Genomic DNA, 20498 nt, shown 5'->3' with positions numbered 1-20498 from the left:
GTTATAACAGTTAAAGTCTGGATCGTGTACTTTCACATCTATAGCCGCATTTCCACCGCAGGAACTTTACCCAGGAACTAGGGACTTTGGCCTGGTACTTGGTGTGTTTTCACCACAGGAACCAGGAACTAAATAAAGTTCCGGGTAAAAAAATGCCCCTCAGAAAGTCCCTGCTGGCGAGGTGGTACTTTTTCAAAGTTCCGGAACTTTCGGGGACGGGACTTTTGCCGCGTTTCCACCGAAATTACCCGGAACATTTGTACCAGGAACTTTTTTACTTAGTTAGTTCTGACTTCGTGCATTCGACTGGGGAGTGTGATGTCAGCGACGACGCGAATCCTGTAATTTTCCTCTCTGTATATTTACAATAAAACGAAATAGGATATAAAATACCACTGCCTCCTTTGGTTTTCATTTAAGCATAATAACAGCTGCAGAAATGTACTTAGTTCAGGGATATGCAGCCATTGCAATGAAACGAAATATTATATAAATTTGCCTTTTTTATTTTCATTTTAACATACAGATAAATTGAATACAGACCAAAGAAAACCTGTTAGATTTACCCTGCAGCTGAATTATGTTATGTTTAACCACTAAATAGACATCAGAGCCAGCGGCACATATCAGAAGGTCTATCCGAGGTGAAGCTGCTTCTCGTCGGATACATGAGGACTGAGCTCCCGCTGATCGAGTGGAGCTCACCGTCTCCGAGATCGGCAAAACACATTTTTAAATAGGCGCTGTCTCGATAAATAAACCATAGATTTTAGTTTTAAACAACTACATTCTCGCCTGAAATACTTTGAAAATTACATTTCATGACACAATAACAGTAATATTTGAAAATGATCCGAATAAATGGTGGTTGAACTCAACCAATGCTGCGTGAACTCAGATCGCTTTGGCTACTGTTATTTTCCCCTCAGTATATTTACAATAAAACGAAATAGGATATAAAATACCACTGCCTCCTTTCGTTTTCATTTAAACATAATAACATCTGCAGAAATGTACTTAGTTCAGGGATATGTTTAATGTTATATACAGCCATTGCAATGAAACTAAATATTATATAGGCTTGCCTTTTTTATTTTCATTTTAGCATACAGATAAATTGAATACAGACCAAAGAAAACCTGTTAGATTTACCCCGCAGCTGAATTATATTTTATGTTTAACCACTAAAGACACATCAGAGCCAGCGGCACATATCAGAAGATCTATCCGAGATGAGGCTACTCTCTGCGGATACATGAGGACTGAGCTCCCGCTGATCGAGTGGAGCTCACCGTCTCTGAGATCGGCGAAACACATTTTTAAATAGGCACTGTCTTTATAAATAAACCACAGATTTTAGTTTTAAACAACTACATTCTCGCCTGAAATACTTTTAAAATAACATTTCATGACACAATAACAGTAATATTTTGAAAATGTTGATCCGAATAAATGGTGGTTGAACTCAACCAATGCTGCGTGAACTCAACCAATCAGGATGTTTAGCCACAATTCCATCCGGCCCGAGACTAGAACTCACAACCCTTCGATTGGGAGTCCAACCCTCTAACCATTAGGCCACGACTTCCCCAAAAGCACAGTTTAGGAACCGTAGTCGGCAGGGTTAGAACCTGCACGGGGAGACCCCAACGGATTTCGAGTACATCGCCTTAACCTCTTGGCCACGACTACGTATAAATTGTAAATATACAGAGAGGAAAATTACAGGATTCGCGTCGTCGCGGACATCACACTCCCCAGTCGAATGCACAAAGTCTGAACTACTGATGATGCACGTCCAAAATCAGCATACTTTTGTTTTTTGTTTTTTTTAATCAGCAGTACTTTGTATTGAGAAACGCGCGCAGACCTACATCACCAGTCTATTTGCCTAATCTATCCGGTACTTTACACCGTGGTGGAAATGCAGAAAGCAACATGTCTGGGGGGAAAAAAGTTCCTGGGAAAAAAGTTCCTGGTACAAATGTTCCAGTTAATTTCGATGGAAACACGGCATATGTTCAAAACTGGGAGGTGACAGTTAAGGGGTTAAACTGGTTCTGCCCAATTTTCAGTTTGTTACACTAGGAGACCAGCTAGCTTCCCTGCTAATCCAGCTTGGAAGACAACCTTAAACAGGCTAAGACCACCCAAACAGTTATTACACCAAAAAAGATATTCCTTTTTTTTTTTTTTTAATTCTCAGCAGGATCGACTTAAACCAAAGAAATCACACTAATATGAAATGCACCAACTATATTGTGAGTCATTTCCTCTTATTAAATAAACTGCATCTTTTAGGGTTAATGTTATTCCTTTCATTGTTCACGAGTCAGTGGGCACAAAACCCCCTCTGTGTCCCAGTTTGAGTCTTGGGCAGCCAACTTTTTTTTTTTTGGAAATACCAAGCTGAATTTGCCTGAAGAAAGGAGGTGTTATACAGTCATGTGTGTTCATGTCTGAACAGGTCGTGACAACCAGCAGCTCTGGTTTAGATCAGAAGTGTGTTAGAACATGTTGTAGACTACCTGTACAAGATCACATCATAGGGATTCACCCAATGAACCCAGACAGGGTACATAATAGTTTTTAATGTAAAAAAAAAAAAAAAAGTTTTTCAAGTTTTATAACTGACACTAATCTTTTTGTAATACTTACCTTAATCTAAATACCAAGCTTGCACAAAATTACAAATTAAGTTGATAAATAATCTTTTGGCAAATTGAGCATCCAGGACTAGAAGAAAAGAAAATAAGAAGAGAGTAAAAACATTTACTCAGAGTGTCTGGCTTCTGAGCAAAGACAGTTTTCATTTGGAAACCAGAACACTGATCCTATCTATCCTGATTTTATTAAAAATTGATTCATGGATGGCATCACCTTTGCGTGAATAGTTAGTCATATTTAAAATAATAATAATGATGATAATAATAATAATAATAATAACAAATAAATAAATAAAAAAGTTTATTCTAAACTGCGGCCAATTCTGCCCTCCAGTGGATAAAAATGAGAGAAACACATCAGAAGTCAACCTCTGTTTTAAAGAAACCATAAATATGTTGCTCTCTACATGGTTTCTTTAATAAAACGTTGCTGTCAGATTCATTGGGTCTCTAAAGTAAATCTGAAGTAAATTCTCTCACTCCCTTGAAAGATTACTTAGTATGAAATTGTCTGATAAAATAATTTCTATACCATGGTAAAATGAAACAACCTTCTTAAAGATTTCTCTTCCAATAAAATTTAGAAAACATTTTATTTTGTTAGTTATTTATATATTTTTTTATTTTAATAGCCATATATGTAGATTTCAGTGGTTTTTATATACAAAAAAATAACAAATCACACAATTCTACAACAAAATGTAGAATTTGTTATAAAAACTAAATGACAGATTTATTTTCAGATCAGAACATCAAAACAGTTTAAATTTGGACTTATTTACTAATAAAGTAAAGAGTAAAAATCTCTTATTATTGTTAACACTGAACTGTGATTTTAGAGTTTATGCTCTAGTTGAGACTACTGCAGATCATTGAATTAAATGTTTATATTTATTTTATGTCGTTTTAGGAATAGTTTTGTGACTGTGCTGGTGCCACAGTGCTATTTTAGTATTGTTAAATAAATTATATGTGTGTGTGTGTGTGTGTGTGTGTGTGTGCGTGTGTATTTTAAATTAGTTTTTATATTTTCTGTTTGCATTTTTTATTTATTGTTTTAGTAATTTTTTAATGTTTTTTTTTCTCATTTGAATTATTATTATTTTATATATTTCTTATATATTTTTTTAATTTTAGTGCTTTGTCACCTTTTGCTAAAATAAAATGAAATTTTACGAATTTAATCTCAGTTATTTTTTATTTTAATTCAAGTTTTTTTTTTATGGTTTTATTGTTAGATTTAGTTAATAATAATAACCCTGCATGGTGTCAAGAACATCTGTTGAATCTGTAATGAAAGCTCAAGCAGAGTTGCTACAGTCCACAAATACCTGAAGCAACTGTGGTTTGGAAACACTTACCATAAAAACAAGGCATGAAGACGTTTCATCACCTAGATGTCTTTCTTCACTCCCTGTTTAAGTTTCCTTAGTAATATCACCTCTGTTTGCCTGCAAACTTCTGCTCGACTGTGTCCTGCAGCGAATGACGGTATGGTCTGGCAAATCTCTTTTACTCAAACACACAGTGGCTTTATTAACACAAACACATTAAGCATGTGTCGAAGTGGTTTGTAACCTGCATTGCACTGGCAAGGATTGCAGTACAATGTAAACAGCACCAGCAGCATGCTGAATATCACACTGATTGACATATGCAAGCATTGCTTTGATTGACAAGCTCTATCCTCCTATTCATTTCAGGGCTGGGATCTTCGTTGGGAAGAATGATGCAGTAATACCAACCCACAGTCCGTACCTCATACACACTGACACACTGTCTTCCTTATTGTGGCTGAGTGCTGCTAATAACCACTGTACTCCTCCAGGTCTGTGCTGACACATGCATTCTGATGGAATGTTGGATTCATATCAGGGGAGGAGGAGATCACTTTAAAAGCAGCCGGCCCGCCACCACTGACAGGCAAGTGGCCAGTCTGGGCAATGAGCTCTGAAAACAGTGCTGTGTCACTAACAAGATCCAGATATGAAACAGATGGCTTTTAAAATTAAAGGAAGTGAAAAAATGAGAGCAGATAAGGAAAGTAATTTAAGAAAGAGCTTTAAAGTAATGCGTCTGGATAATGCAGTTCTTTTATTTTAATATGATTGCACTTTAATTGCATTTTAATATAAAAAGATTTAAGGGGAGACTGGATGCAAATGGCATTAAAAAAAAAAAAAAAACTTATTTAGTCATATAACTCTCAGACTGGCATGTGCCAAAAGTTAGTAGTAACATTATATTTTTTACATTGATAAACTTGTTTTGAGATAAAGTGCAACTAATCTATCTCAAATATATACACTGTTAAAAAGTTAAGTAAGTAAGTAAGTAATTTTAATTTATAAAGCACATTTACACACAGCGCAAAGGTATTTATTTATTTTAAAGAAATTAATGCTTTTATTCAGCAAGGGTACATTAAATTGTTAAATAAATGTGATGGTGAAAACAGGAGAAATGATGATGAAAATTCAGCTTTGCCATCAGAAATAAATTACGTTTAAAATTAGAAAACATTTATTTTCAATTATAAAAATATTGCTTTAATATTGTTTTCATGTAAGTTTGATTAAATAAATTTAATAGTATAGTTAAAAACTAATAGTATAGTGAGCATGAGAGACGACTGAGAGAAAAATACTACAACATCTTCCTTCCTTCTTTCCTGCCTCTGACCTCAAACTTTTGAATGGTAGTGTAAAGCCTGATTCACAAATGTCACAATTGAGTTTCACAATTGAATTATTATGATTAATTTTCTTATTATTATATTATTATTTTTACACTCTGAGACAGAAATGGACTTCCATACAAAAAATAGCACACGTTAATTCTATCTTTTGATTTAATACTTTAAATAAAACTAAATATTTAGTTTTACCTTTTCGCCAGTTCGGGAGTTCGTAGCTGTTTCGCGAATCATTTGAGTCAGTTTGGGAGTTCAGAGCGTGAATCATTTGAGTCAGTTTGGGAGTTCAGAGCGTGAATCATTTGAGTCAGTTCGGGAGTTCAAAGCGGGTTCGCGAATCATTTGAGTCAGTTTGGGGATGGCAAATCATTTGAGTCCGTTCGGGAGTTCGGAGCATAGACAGTAAAAGAAATGGACACAGCGACCCCATTGGAACTCAATTGAGACAAATGAAGCCCAGTTTTAGCGTTTTTTAGCACTTCCGTTTCTGACGCGCAGACTCAAACGAAGCTTGACGACGTCAGCAACCTGTCTGGCAGATGTAAATCTTCTAGTAGCTGTGCGTGAAAACTGCCATCGTTAATCTTGCAGAGACGGCGAGCTTGAGCGGGGAGTTCTTTGTCGTGAGTGAGCAGGAGTAAGTATTCTGATTAATTATTTTGTATAGTATTTTAAAATGTAACGACAGTATGCCACATTAAGTTAATTGCCTGCGAGCTTCTCCTCCTGTCTGTACGGTAATGCGACAGAGAGCCGAGTGGTTATGACGCAATCGTTAGCCTATTTTTTACAAAAACTGTTTATACGGGGCCATAATGTAACATAGAAGGTAATGGAGCCCTTTATACATTGTCGTGTATCTTTAGAGATAAATAATGGACAAACAGAGTCTTTAAACGCCTCAGATGTAAAGTTATTCGCTGTCAAAGTGACGCCAAAATGAATGGGAGTCAATGGGAAAGGTAACGCAAGTGAAGTTCTGCTAAAAGATGGCAGCCCCCACCCGACTTCAACTTCCGGTCGAGTTCCTTGCCCCTTGGTTCGGAGCGGGATCGCGAATCATTTGAGTTAGTTTGGGAGTTCAGAGCGGGATCGCGAATCATTTGAGTCAGTTTGGGGATCGCGAATCATTTGAAGCAGTTCGGGAGTTTGGAGCAGGATCGCGAATCATTTGAATCAGTTCGGGAGTTCGTAGCGGGTTCGCGAATCATTTGAGTCAGTTTGGGAGTTCGGAGCGTGAATCATTTGAGTCCGTTCGGGAGTTCGCAGCGGGTTCGCCAATCACTTGAGTCAGTTCGGGAGTTCAAAGCGGGTTATCGAATCATTTGAGTCAGTTTGGGGATCGCAAATCATTTGAATCAGTTCGGGAGTTTGGAGCGGGATCGCGAATCATTTGAATCAGTTCGGGAGTTCGTAGCGGGTTCGCGAATCATTTGAGTCAGTTCGGGAGTTCAAAGCGGGTTCGCGAATCATTTGAGTCAGTTTGGGAGTTCGGAGCAGGTTGCGCGAGTCATTTGAGTCAGTTAAGGGGTTGGCGAATCATAGCTGTGTATGGATAGGCATGTTTAACTAATTTAGTAGCTAGTTCTAATTACGTTTTCCAAGCTTGTTTAGGTGTGATATGTGAACTCATATTTTTTGTTTTAATGATGTGCCTTTTAACAGTATCAAGTACTCAAAAACTAAACAAATCGTGCCTACAAAGTGCACGCATCTAGTGTAATGTAAAGTTACATGATGAAGTCATACTAGTGCGTGTGTGCATTTTGAGTGCGTTCTTTCACTACATTATTCGGTGTATTCAAATGCATTTATGAAATTCAAAATGGGGGTTAGAATATGTATATATTTATATCATTTTATGTAGTTAATCAATATCACACGAAGAGTGCCATTTCAGTTTTTCTCCAAAAATCAGCATGATTAAAATGTGATATTAAGTTACTACAAACAATAATTTAATTAAAAAAAATATAAAATGTTGCAGAATAATGTAATATATGAATGAATAATAGCCTAAAGAACCTTTATGCCAAAAGGGTTCTTTCTTGTCATTCTAGAATCTTTTTAGCATAAAAGGTTATTTGGAGTTGAGTAAAGAACCCTATGGTTCTATATAGAACCCCAATGAAACCTTTTTTTTTCTAAGAGTGTGTTGTCATAACGTTCACCTTGGAGATTGAAAATGTTTCTTTTTTGAGACCCCAAGAGCCCAAATTCAGACCCAGAACAATAAAACCCACAGAAGAGGAGGAATCTTTATATTACCAAACTGCAGGGAGAGGAAGAGTAGATATAAGTCATGATCTGCAAGATTAACCACAATCTGACCACCTCAGAGAAAACCAGTGTTGAGCTGCTGCAAGAGCTTTACAAGTACAGCAGCTGTGGTCAAAGAGTTCTCGTGTGTTCTGATTGGTGGATGATGATGATGAGTGGATAAAGACTAGAGCAATCAAATAGTGAGAGAGTGATCTGCTCACCTGGTTATGTTCGTGGATGTTTCGACGTGGAAAGCAGTTTGGAATGGAAATATTTTAGCTTTTAAAAAATGTTTTAAACAAAATTTGAGTTCTACATCGATTATAGTTATTTGAAATTTGTTAAATCCTTTTACTTTAATATATCAATCAGACAATGAGTCAAAAATGATACAGCCTTTAGATTAAATAGGTATTGGTTTAAATCTAAAACATTAGACAGCAGAAGTTTAAAAAAAACAGTGACCGTGATTATGATTATGGCTTCTATTTCTTAGGCAGAGAGGACATTACATTAAAACACTGAAATATTCCCTGCACTGATGGGAAAGAAAATCACCACCCCCCATCTAAGAAAATGTACTCTTCCTTTAAAAGCTCCTGAATATTTTAAAGATTTTGCTCACACAGGCATTAATCTTCAGAACGGATGTCAAGGCTTTTTCCTTTTTTATTTTTCAAAGTTGAAGTGAGTGCTTAGCAAAATAGCACACCTCTCTTAACATTTGTGTTTTTAGACAAAGTGTTGTGTTTGCATATTGACTGGAAGCTTTGTAAATTAGCATAAATTAGTTATTAATAAAGTTTGTTTTTATAGGTTTGTCCAATTTTTCTACATTTTTCAAAGTATGAGCAATAGTGATGAAGAATCATAGTGATATGACTCTTAATATTACTCTATTTAACACTTCCTATCGTCACACTGAAAAAACAAAACATGATATATAAAGTCTTTCACATACTGCAATCAAATAATTTCAATGAGCCTACTTGTATCAAATTTACCCCATTTTAGCCACAAGGAGGCAGCATAATCTAAAAGTGTACTTAATCTTACTGTAATCAAGATATTTCTGTATCTGTACATTTTTTTACATATGGTACTTAGTAATTATTATCTTATAGTCATTTATACAACTCATGCATTTTTTAAGTTAGTATTTGGACATGAAGAAAAAGAATGACTTTAATCCAGTGTTAAAGGTTTGAAAGGTTAATTTTTGTTGGTTTAGTGAAATTAGCTGTAAGTAAAGAACAACAGTGGGCCTAGAACAGGATCAGCTTCCTAAAATTAATCAGCTCAATCTAAAATAATTTTAGGTAACCTCTCACGGCTTTTATATTATTGAATAAAACCTAAATAAATAATCATCTTTGCTTTAAAAACAAGACCGTTCCTTATCAGCAAGACCACTACATCAGATTCATCCAAGGAAAACACTCAATTTCCATGTGTTTTATTCAGCTCTTCTCAATTATGTAATAAGCCAGCTGTTGTGTTAGAGCATGAGAAGAGCCTTTGAGATCGTCTCTCAGTGACAGTATGAGAGAAATCAATGGCAACAAAACAAGCAATAAAAAAAAGCAATTTGTGTGTTTGGAAACAGTCCAAGTCCAGTCCAACACTGCATTCATTTCAGACCATCTGAAGTATGCTGGTTTAATTTAGTAAGGCATGCAAATCTCAAATTGAGTAAAATAATATTAGGCTACTTATATCTTGTTTTATGCAGAAAAGCATGAATTCCAACACTGGGTCTAAATTAAGTTTTCAAGTCCTATAAACACCAAGAACCGTAGATCATTTTAAGTAGGACATTACAAGAGCAATTAATCGTGGTTCAGTAAGTGAATCATAGCACATAGACGTTTTTATACAAACTAAATAAATAAATAAATAAATAAATAAATAAATGAATAAATAATTTATTTTGATAAATGAGAACCGAATCATAAGAGTCATATAACTGGCTATCAGAAATTTCATTCTAAGTTTCTGATTCACTGAAAACAACCGCATTATAAGATTTCGTATTACTGAATCAAATCAAGGTGCCTAGTCGAGCTGTATGTTTTTCATTCACTAAAAGAACCGGTTAAAAGATTCTTTCGTTAGAGAGTCGGTCGACAACGATCGCGCTTTTTTGAATCGCTAAAAGCGGACCAGTTCAAGAGAGTCGGTTTGGGAACTGGACTACACTGGTTGCTGTTGCATCGAATGGATTATGCTTTGGTTCAATAAAATGAACCGGTAAAAGTCAATTACACTACAGTACACCGATGGTGCTGCATGCTTTTGTTTTGAGTCACCAAAAAAATAAATAAAAAAGAGCCGACTCATCAGAGTCATCCGTTCGGACAGGAGAGAGGTCACCCGTGACTCGTTTACCGCGTTGTTTCTGTTTACTGTCTATGGTTGTTCCGTCTGCATCAGTGGAACAATGAACGTTCGAGAACCGAATCAACCGAATCATGAAAATAATTCGGTTTTTATATTTTGTAAAGGAATTTTAACTTTCTCGAATCCCGACCTTACAGTGAATTTAGTATAAAATGAAGTTTGAGTAGGCTATTTTATTTGGACAAACAATCTAAAATTATTAAATAGAACTAGATGGAATCAAATAAATAAAAATCATTTTTGAGTCATTACAGTCCAATAGTAAGTAGAACAAGCCTTATGTAACCCTAACTAATGTATATATATAATATATTTATATATTTAGATTTGATGGTCCGTGGCATCGCGCACCCTCAGCAGCATCTAGTGGCTGATGCGAGCATTACTCTTGATGAGATGAGAGAGAGAGAGATAGAGCAGCTGGAGCGCTTCAGTATGGACCAGCACGGCCGCTGCGCGCTCTGACCGATCGTCTTCACTCTCATTCAGCTTGGACAACTCTCCAAACTCACAGGTAGGCGAGCACGACTCAGTCCGAGCGCGGATGTCTAGCAGCATCACATTCACACACGTTCATGATGGCTCAAATAGCGTAGTAGTAGATCATCTTGGCTAGCATACCTTTGCGTGGAGGCGCTCCTTCCTCCAGAGCCTATGGCAGAAATGAGTCTACCCGTGGATATGATGAAGGCAGGGGTGTGTGCTGAAAAACAAAGCCGCCAACACTCATTTAAGATGCTTTCAATGTGTGCACGGGTCATTCGACTTGAAGGGAAGATTCGCGTGGAGTCGTAAAGGGTGGTGCAGCATTTGCAGATAGATTTTACCGTTGGAAACGATGAATCAAAGGCGATGTTGAGCCTCTCTATGTGCAGAAATGTTCTTGAGATTGTCAATTATGCAAAACATAAAGGTGAAGCAACATTCCGGTTCAGAGTATCGAAAACCCTGTAATAAAGGGCAGAGCGTTTGCTGCGCACCTGAAGGGGTTAATGCTTGAAAGATGCTGAAGTAGGTTATTTGAGCTAGTCATCCTGAACATTATTCTACTTATACACTGGTCAATAGGTCAATCTATTGAGTCTAAAACATACTGAAAATGCAATTCTGACTTGAATACACCTGTTTTAAGGTGAACAAATATAAGATTTCTGAATTAAGTGTATTTAGCATTCAAAACAGTAAATAGTTTTCAAAAAAACATTATTGATGTTATTATTATTTCCTAAAAAGACACAGTATAAATCAAATTAGTCATTATTCCTCAGTGTAAGTTTATTTTTTAAATTAATATTTGTTTTTGCGTTGACGCATAAGAGACAGTTCATTTATTACACATTGTTTAATAATGCTGCATGTTGTCACAGTACATGAGGTAAGTTGTCACACTGTTTAGCATTAAACAGCATATTACACATTGGCCTTAGAGAATAGCCTTGTTGTAGAAACACAGTTCAAACTTTTGGTTAACATACCACAACCCTAAACCAATGCACTTGCAAACAAAACATAAAAACTCTTATTTTATCTTGCTTTTTAATAAATCTGTCATTGTATACTGGAAATATATTGGCTCTGTGATGAATTGCTTTTGTTCCTCTATTGTAAGAGAATGTGCTGATTGTTAGCATTTGTGCAGTTAGAGTCAAGTTAGAGACATCCACATCTGTATATCTACTGAACCTTTTGAACTTGATGGTGATCAAATGTGATTCTCTGATGATGTTGATGAGAATAAAGTCCTGAGATTCTTAACACCACAACCCTGATATTTTATGATTCAAATTTGAGTCAGCCAATTTACACCTGTCTTCATCTTCTGCATGTTTTGGACTATTACAGCACTAAGGTTAGCAGTGTAGTTGAAGCATGTTGGCAACTTAGTGTTTTTTCCAGTCTTCGCAGATGTGCCCTCCACATTGTTTCTTATGCCCACACACATATCCAAATATAGATCCATACATCATGGATGGGACTTTGTGGATCATGCTAAGTAGGCTGAAAATAATAGATACCTTAAGAAGAGGTGGAGCCTAGCAAAGGCCTTGTTAATGTCTAGATCTGTGCTGCTCTTGCATTATAGATTATAGATACATTATAGATTCATAAGCTGCAGCATGCACACCAGCAATTCTCAAGTCTTGGGTTGCGACACAAAAATGGGTCAGATCTTTTCTGATAAGGTTGTTAATGGAATAGTTCACCCGAAATTTGCTGAAAATTTACTCAGCCTCAGGCCATCCAAGATCTGTTTGTCTGAGGCTTGTTATAGCACTTGCATATCATTGCTCTTTTGTAGATTTTGATTGCTTCCACTGTCCTCATTTGTAAGTCGCTATGGATAAAAGCGTCTGCTGAATGTCTAAATGTAAATGTAAACCATCGCTTCTGGCTAAAATGCAAGTCCATAATCCATAATAATGCTTCCTCCAGTGAAAAAAATCCATCCCCTGTTGACCTCTCATTACATTTAAGACCCACACTGTTTTCTCCTGATTCAGATTAAATCAGTTTTACTGTGGAAAGCAACGTTATGGATAGAGGACTCAAATCTTAGCCAGAATCAACAGTTTGAAGTTAAAGCTGCAGTAGGTAAATTTTGTAAAAATATATTATTTACATATTTGTTAAACCTGTCATTATGTCCTGTCAGTAGAATATGAAACAGATAATATGTGAAAAAATCAAGTTCCTCTGGCTCCTCCCAGTGCTCCTATTGCCATTTGCAGAAAATCCATCGCTCCCGGTAAGAAACAACCAATCAGAGCTGCGGTCATTAACTTTGTTTGTGTTCAAAATGTAGAAAAATGTATATAATAAGCGAGTACACCATGAATCCATTTTCCAAACCGTGTTTTTAGCTTGTCCTGAATCACTAGGGTGCACCTATAATAAGTGTTTATATTCAGACTATTTTAGATTGCTTCGGGGATACCGCGATTCTTCATAGACATAAACAGAGAGAAGTAGTTCCGGCTATGATGTTCTTCCGCAAGAAGCAAGCAGTTCTGTTTATTAACCGCTAGAGCGTCAAAAGTTACCGACATTCTGATGGCACCCATTCACTTTCAATGGTGAGTAGGTGATGTAATGCAAATTTTCTCCAAATTTGTTCCAAACTGATCTACATCTTGTCTGTGAGTGAGTAAATTTTTTTTTGTGTGCAAATTTTTTTTTTTTTTTTGTGATATTCTTTTAAAAATAGGGATGGAAAAAGTCCAAAAGTTTGATAAATAGGCTAATAAATAGGATTATAAACTTTAAAACCCTTATTTTTGTTGTTGTTGAGGACGACATCTGGCAGATGCATATCACTTTTTCTGTTGCTTAGGCATTTGTAAGGCTGTCCATATTCCTACTCAGCCTATGTCATGTTAATAAAGTAAAGCTCATGACAATATTCAAGATTTTTCATATTCATTTACTTTTATTTGATAAACTGTTTTGTTGGTTATCACTTGTCCATGTCTTGGTTATCAGTGGTGAACCACTGCTATAGCCTCTTGAACCTTTTAGTTGATATATTTAGTGGTCACTAATAGATAAATGTGATACAATCACACAGTAATCATACAGAAGAAACTGAGAATGCTTTGGTTTTGAAAAGTTGACTGATGTTGAGTCTTAAATCATCGATGCACCATAGACCCTGCTGTCCGACCACATACATTTATACTGTCCAGATTGCACTGAAACATCTTCAACATCTTCTGCTGGAGTCCTTTAAATGATCAAAGCCCCACTTGTAATTAGGTCTCATCTGTTAATGTTCCCTGGCTTGAATATGCAGGGATACCTGCAGATGTGCTTTCAAACAAGCACAAACTAATGCAGTAATGAGGAATTATATGAAGAATATAAGATGCAGATATAAAAATATAGAAATAAATACACTGGTGTCGGGTCTCGGGGCTAATCACCTGCCTTTTTGGTGTGTGTGTTTATCACTTGTCAGCTCACCGTGTCTACCTGTTTGAGTTTTCCCCGCCCTCCTTGTTTCTGTGTTGTGAACCTTAATTGCTCGCCACCTGTTTTCTATGTTCTTCTAATTTTACACCTTTATCATTCCCTGTGTTTCTCTGCCTATTGTCAGACTGTTGTTACTCGTTTCAATAGCTCGGATCTTCTAGCTGTTCTTAGCACTCACCTTTGTCGTGTCTTGTCCTCAGGCTCCAGTGTGTTTAGCTGTTTTCTCTGCCCCCTGTTCCCCAGCGCAGAGCTCTTGGAAGCTTCAGTGTCATCCCTCCGGTCTCAGTGGTCGTACAAATAACTGTGGAACGTTACTCATCGGTTTGATTCATCTGCTTCGACTATTCTTCCAGTCACTACGAGTAATCCTGTGAACGTGACTCATCTGATCTGCCTCCTCTGCTTTAAATAAAGCCTTGCGTAAACCCGCATCTGAATCCTGCCCATTTCTCCTGACATAACAGTCTGACCAGATCATGGATTCAGCGGGATCTGATCCACTCCGCTCGGCTCTCGTTCAGCAGGGAGTTTTGTTGGGACAGCATGCCACCCAGCTCGGCACCACCGCGCGGAAAGTGGACACTCTCACTGCCCGGGTCTCCGAGCTCATCGCACGGGTGGACGGTCTTCGGCGAGAGGCAACGAGCGGATCCGTTCTTCACACCGGTATGTTCCACGAGCCCGAACCTCATGCCAACAATCCGCCGGTCTATGATGGCGATCCTAACGCCTGTCAAGCGTTCCTCTCCCAATGCTCGCTGGTGTTCGCTCTGCAGCCCCGGCGTTACGCAAAAGAAGAGGCCAAAGTTGCGTACGTACTTACACTTCTTTCGGGCCGTGCCCGCGAATGGGGGATTGCCGTGTGGAGATCGCGGGCTTCCTGTTGTGCAACCTTCGCGGACTTCAGTCATGAGATGGCAAAATTATTTGATCGCTCAGCTCAGGGAGACGAGGCGGCGGCCCAGTTATCGCGTCTGACTCAGGGGAGGAGCTCTGTCACGGACTACGCCATCCAGTTCCAGACTTTAGCGGCGGCCTGTGGCTGGAATGAGAGCGCGCTGCGCGCCCGCTTTCTTGAGGGGTTGGATTTCGCCATTTCATACGAACTCGCGGCCATAGAGCTCCCGCGGGAATTGGATAACCTCATTAATCTCGCGCTCCGTATTGAGGGCCGTCTCAGCCGCCGCCGCAAGCAACGGCAAACTCCCGCCCCGTGGCGCCACCTAGAGTCCTCTTCAGCCAGTTCAGCCGACCGACAGCCCTCGGAGGAGGAACCCATGCAGTTGGGTCGTTTACGGCTTACACCACAACAGAAGCAGGAGCGTCTGTCGTCGGGGGCGTGTCTATACTGCGGCGGGGGAGGTCACTTCGCTCTGCACTGTTCGTTAAAGGGCCAGGGGCCACCAGTGAGGCGGAGCGTCCTGGTGGGCACGGTTCTTAGTTCAAGCTCTCCTGCAGCACGGACTCAGCTGCCGTTCCAACTCTCCGTCCAGAGTCAATCTCACGCTGGACTCGCCCTTGTGGATTCAGGGGCTGAGGGGAACTTCCTCGATGCTGCTTCTGCCCAACGATGGAGAATACCACTTATCCCCTTAGTTAGTCCCGTATCAGCATGGTCATTAGCTGGCCGTCCCCTTACCACCATCACTCACATCACCCCCAAGTTAAACCTTCACATTGCTGATAGCCATAGCGAGCTGATTGAGTTGTTTATTATTGATTCCCCTAAGGCCCCTTTAATTCTGGGACACCCATGGCTGCACAAACACAATCCTCACATTGACTGGGTCAACAATTCCGTGTTAGCCTGGAGTCAGTCTTGTCACGTGTCATGTTTGGGTGCTGTTTTTCCTCCTGTCTCTGTGTCTTGTCTTCCTCAGGAGGATCCCTCTGACCTGTCCGGTGTTCCTGCGGAGTACCATGATCTTCGGGCGGTCTTCAGTAAGGCCCGGGCCACCTCGCTACCCCCGCATCGCCCCTACGACTGTGCCATTGATCTTCTCCCGGGCTCTTCTCCGCCTAAGGGTCGTTTATATTCCCTTTCGGGTCCTGAAAGAGAGGCCATGGACAAATATATACGTGAGTCACTTCAAGCTGGGCTCATCCGCCATTCCTCCTCTCCCGCTGGTGCAGGTTTTTTCTTTGTTCAGAAGAAGGACGGCTCCCTGCGCCCCTGTATTGATTACAGAGGTTTGAATGACATTACTATTAAGAACAGGTACCCCCTACCTTTAATGTCTTCTGCTTTTGAGTTATTACAGGGAGCTCGCGTCTTCACCAAGTTAGACCTGCGCAACGCCTACCACTTGGTGCGCATTCGGGAGGGGGATGAGTGGAAGACGGCGTTTAACACTCCTTCGGGACACTACGAGTACTTGGTTCTTCCGTTTGGTCTTACCAATGCTCCAGCCGTTTTCCAGGGACTCGTCAACAGCGTGTTGGGTGACATGATCAATCAATTTGTCTTCGTGTATTTGGATGATATCTTGATTTTCTCCCCTTCTCTCCAATTACACACCCAGCATGTCCGACGGGTTCTCCAGCGCTTACTAGAGAATCAGTTGTTTGTCAAGGCGGAGAAGTGCGAATTCCACGCTGAGTCAGTTACGTTCCTTGGCCACATTATTTCCACGGAGGGGATCAAGCCAGATCCCGCTAAGATTGAAGCTGTCGCCCAGTGGCCGGTCCCTGACTCCCGGAAGGCTCTGCAGCGATTCCTGGGTTTTGCCAACTTCTACCGGCGATTCATCAGAAATTTTGGTCAGATCGCTGCACCACTCACAGCCTTAACCTCCACCAAGGTGTCCTTCAGATGGAACCGGGAGGCGCAGGTAGCCTTTGACATTTTAAAGTCCCGTTTTGCACCTGTTCTGTTAGTTCCAGATCCTGAGGCCCAGTTCATTGTGGAGGTTGATGCTTCGGACGTCGGGGTTGGCGCAGTTCTATCTCAGCGTTACCTCCACGATGGGAAGCTCCACCCTTGTGCATTCTTCTCTCGTCGTCTCAGCCCTGCAGAACGTAACTACGACATCGGCAATAGAGAACTGTTGGCGGTACGATTGGCCTTGGGTGAGTGGCGTCACTGGTTGGAGGGGTCAGTGCAGCCCTTCTTGGTCTGGACGGATCACAAGAACCTGGAATACGTCCGTTCGGCCAAGAGGCTGAGCTCGCGCCAGGCCCGTTGGGCACTCTTCTTTGCCAGGTTCAACTTCACCCTCTCGTACCGGCCGGGCTCTAAGAACACCAAACCTGATGCCCTCTCTCGTCTGTTCGGTTCTCCAGGGGGGGAGGTTGCGGCCGAGGCCATCCTTCCTGAGGGGGTGGTGGTCGGGGCTCTTTCATGGGGTATCGAGCAGCGAGTTGAGGAGGCCGGTCGAGGGGTGCAGGTGCCGGGAGAGTGCCCGGCGGGCAGGTTGTCGGTGCCGGCTGCGCTGCGCTCTGAGGTCCTTGAGTGGGGTCACTCATCCAGGTTAGTCTGCCATCCAGGTATTCGGAGAACGTTGTCTGCCATCCGACAGCGTTTCTGGTGGCCTACTATGGCTGCCGATGTTAGACAGTTTGTGTTGGCCTGCCCCACATGTGCCCAAAGTAAGCCGGTCAATCGTCCTCCTGATGGTCTGCTAACCCCTCTCCCTATCCCTTCCCGTCCTTGGTCACACATTGCCCTTGATTTCGTCTCTGGGCTTCCTCCGTCGAAGGGTAACACTGTGGTTCTCACGGTGGTGGATCGCTTTTCCAAAGCTGTTCATTTTATCCCCCTGCCCAAGCTGCCCTCCGCCCGGGAGACCGCCCAACTGGTGGTGGACCACGTCTTCCGTCTCCATGGATTTCCGGTGGATGTGGTTTCTGATAGGGGCCCCCAGTTCGTCTCCCGGTTCTGGAGGGAATTTTGTAGACAGATTGGGGCCTCCGCAAGTCTGTCTTCAGGGTTTCATCCCCAGACCAATGGGCAGTGTGAGCGGGCCAACCAGGATCTAGGAAGAATGCTCCGCTGTCTAGCATCCAACAATCCGAGTTCCTGGTGCCAGCAGCTCTCATGGGCAGAATACGCTCATAACACACTTCCGGTGGCCGCGTCAGGTATGTCCCCTTTTGAGTGTTCTGTTGGTTATAACCCACCTTTGTTCCCCTCACAGGAACCCGACGCAGCGGTTCCATCCGCCCTGGCTTTCGTCCAGCGCTGCCGTCGCACCTGGGAGAAAGCCAGGAGGATTCTGATCCAAACCTCTGGCCGAACCAAGACCGCAGCTGATCGTCGCCGGTCCTCTCCTCCTGCCTATGTGTGTGGTCAGCGGGTTTGGCTTTCTACCAAGGATCTGCCTCTCCGGGCGCCTTCTCGTAAGCTGGCACCCAGATTCATTGGGCCATTCCGCATCACCAAGGTGGTTAGTCCGGTGGCGATCAGGCTCAAGCTCCCTCCAACTTTTGGTCGGGTTCACCCGGTATTTCATGTTTCCAGGGTCAAGCCGGTGTTCTCTTCCCCCCTTAATCCTGCTTGTAGTCGGCCCACCCCCCCGCCCCCTCGTCTTGTGGATGGATCTCCCATCTATACGGTTAAGAGATTACTCGATGAGCGGCGCCGCGGCAGGGGGTTTCAGTATCTTGTGGACTGGGAGGGGTATGGCCCAGAGGAGAGGTGCTGGGTGCCGTCCCGGGACATTCTGGACCGCTCGTTGATTGAGGACTTCCGGCGACATCGAGGTAGGGCCCTTCCTAGAGCGTCAGGTGACGCTCCTGGGAGGGGGGGTACTGTCGGGTCTCGGGGCTAATCACCTGCCTTTTTGGTGTGTGTGTTTATCACTTGTCAGCTCACCGTGTCTACCTGTTTGAGTTTTCCCCGCCCTGGGGAAAGATTCAAAAAGATTACTGGCACAAGCACGTAACAAAATTACTAAAATTTCAAAACTATGTCCAATTAATTCTATGGCTAATTCTAATTTGTTAATAAATACTTCATAAATAATACTAAAATGACACTGTTTCTGATCTTTTGCTTCTGTCATTTAAAATAAAAAGCAATAATATAATATTAATCTATAATCATTTTAATAATATTAGTACATCCTGTACATAAAAACAGGCAGATGCACAACTGAAAATTAGTATTATGTGTATTCTGTTGTTTTAGCTGAAACACATTACACAAAAAATGCTTATAGTAGTCTCTCTGTTTTTGAGGTTTGAGCTGTTTTTCGGCCTAATGTTTCTCATTCTCAGCCGTCAGTAGTGTGTTTGCATCTGTAAAGGCAGGGATGTAAACAGAGTTATTCGGCCTGTTAGTTGCTTGTTCATCCTGATGCTTAATAAGTTCATTGTTAAATTGAGACAACAAACTGAAGCATGTCTGCTTGAGAGCTCTTTCTGAATCAACATGCAATAGTTTTTCAATTAACAGTGTCAAAGCAATTTCTTAGCATTTAATTATGTCAAACAAACCAATAACACACACAAACTACCTAGAGTAATTGTACTAGAATGATTGTTTATATTGTTCTACAGCAGAGGCCAAGACTGCAGGCATGAGACTTAAAGGAATAGTTCACCCAAAATAGTTATAGGTCGCATTAGTCTTGATGTGAGGGTGCTGTGCTGTTATCACACTTGTTAGCACAATAGCAGCGGCTCAGACAGACTGAGAACAAGACACTTCAGTAAAATGGCCTCTTTAACTGATTGAGCCTCTCATGACATGAGGGATGTGTTGGGTTTAGCATCGCCTATGTGTTGCTTCACTAATACTGAGGTCCGTGTTGTAATGTCATTTTCTGTGAAGTTTAATTATTGATGTAAGCTTGCTGTCTGCACACATTGGCTTAAGAATGTGAATTGACACGATATCTGCGAGTAAGATCTCTCCTCACAGACTTTGGATTATAATTGGTAGCAGCAAATTATACTGATTATTTCCATTACCAGACTTCATCTGTAGGGTAAGGTGGCCGAATCTATTAGTTACTTTGTGACCTCCTTGCAAATTAAGTAATTATATTCTCTGGCTGTGAGTTAACAAATAGATTAGTGTCAAATATACAGATAATTGACTATCACAAGAAAAGTTCATTCACTTTGCAGTTTATTCTTGTCAAGAACATCTCACATAGACAGGAAGAGACTGGCAAATCCATAAAGCAAACTCATTTTTATTTATCCCATGGAAAGCAGGCGTAAATGTAATTTCGTTTGATTGTTTTGTTTAATATCACTTTTTATTGATCGTGGCAGCATCATCAAATGATGATGAAATGATGGAGAAGAGCATTATAAATGGGGATAAATCAAGATGAGAAGCGTAAAATAGCATTTTTTATTCCGATTCATTCCCCAGTGTATCTTAAAATTAGACAGAAGTCCAATGAGCATAAAGATATAGTGAAAAGTTACTGTATCTGCTGGTTTTTAACTACAAAAATAGTCCATGAGCCGTGTGCATTGGGGATTTCTTTATTTAGAGCATTTTGAGACTGGGGGATCAGGCATGCCTGTGATAAGCCTTTGGATGAGCTCTA

General features: G+C 40.7%; 1 protein-coding gene across 2 annotated transcripts in view; it reads left to right on the top strand.

Moving 5' to 3' along the window:
- Nucleotides 1-10423: 10423 nt before the first annotated feature.
- LOC128020102 (anion exchange protein 3) overlaps nt 10424-20498 on the top strand; it is a 69691-nt gene continuing 59616 nt past the window's right edge. For both annotated transcript variants that reach the window (XM_052606714.1, XM_052606713.1), the window contains exon 1: nt 10424-10537. The gene's annotated coding sequence lies outside the window, so the exon portion shown is untranslated. The remainder of the gene's footprint in view (nt 10538-20498) is intronic.

This window comes from Carassius gibelio, chromosome A9 (genome assembly GCF_023724105.1).
Source record: "Carassius gibelio isolate Cgi1373 ecotype wild population from Czech Republic chromosome A9, carGib1.2-hapl.c, whole genome shotgun sequence".
Lineage (NCBI taxonomy): Eukaryota > Metazoa > Chordata > Actinopteri > Cypriniformes > Cyprinidae > Carassius > Carassius gibelio.
Note: the sequence above shows the minus strand (reverse complement) of the source record. Positions and strands in the feature narration are given on the sequence as shown.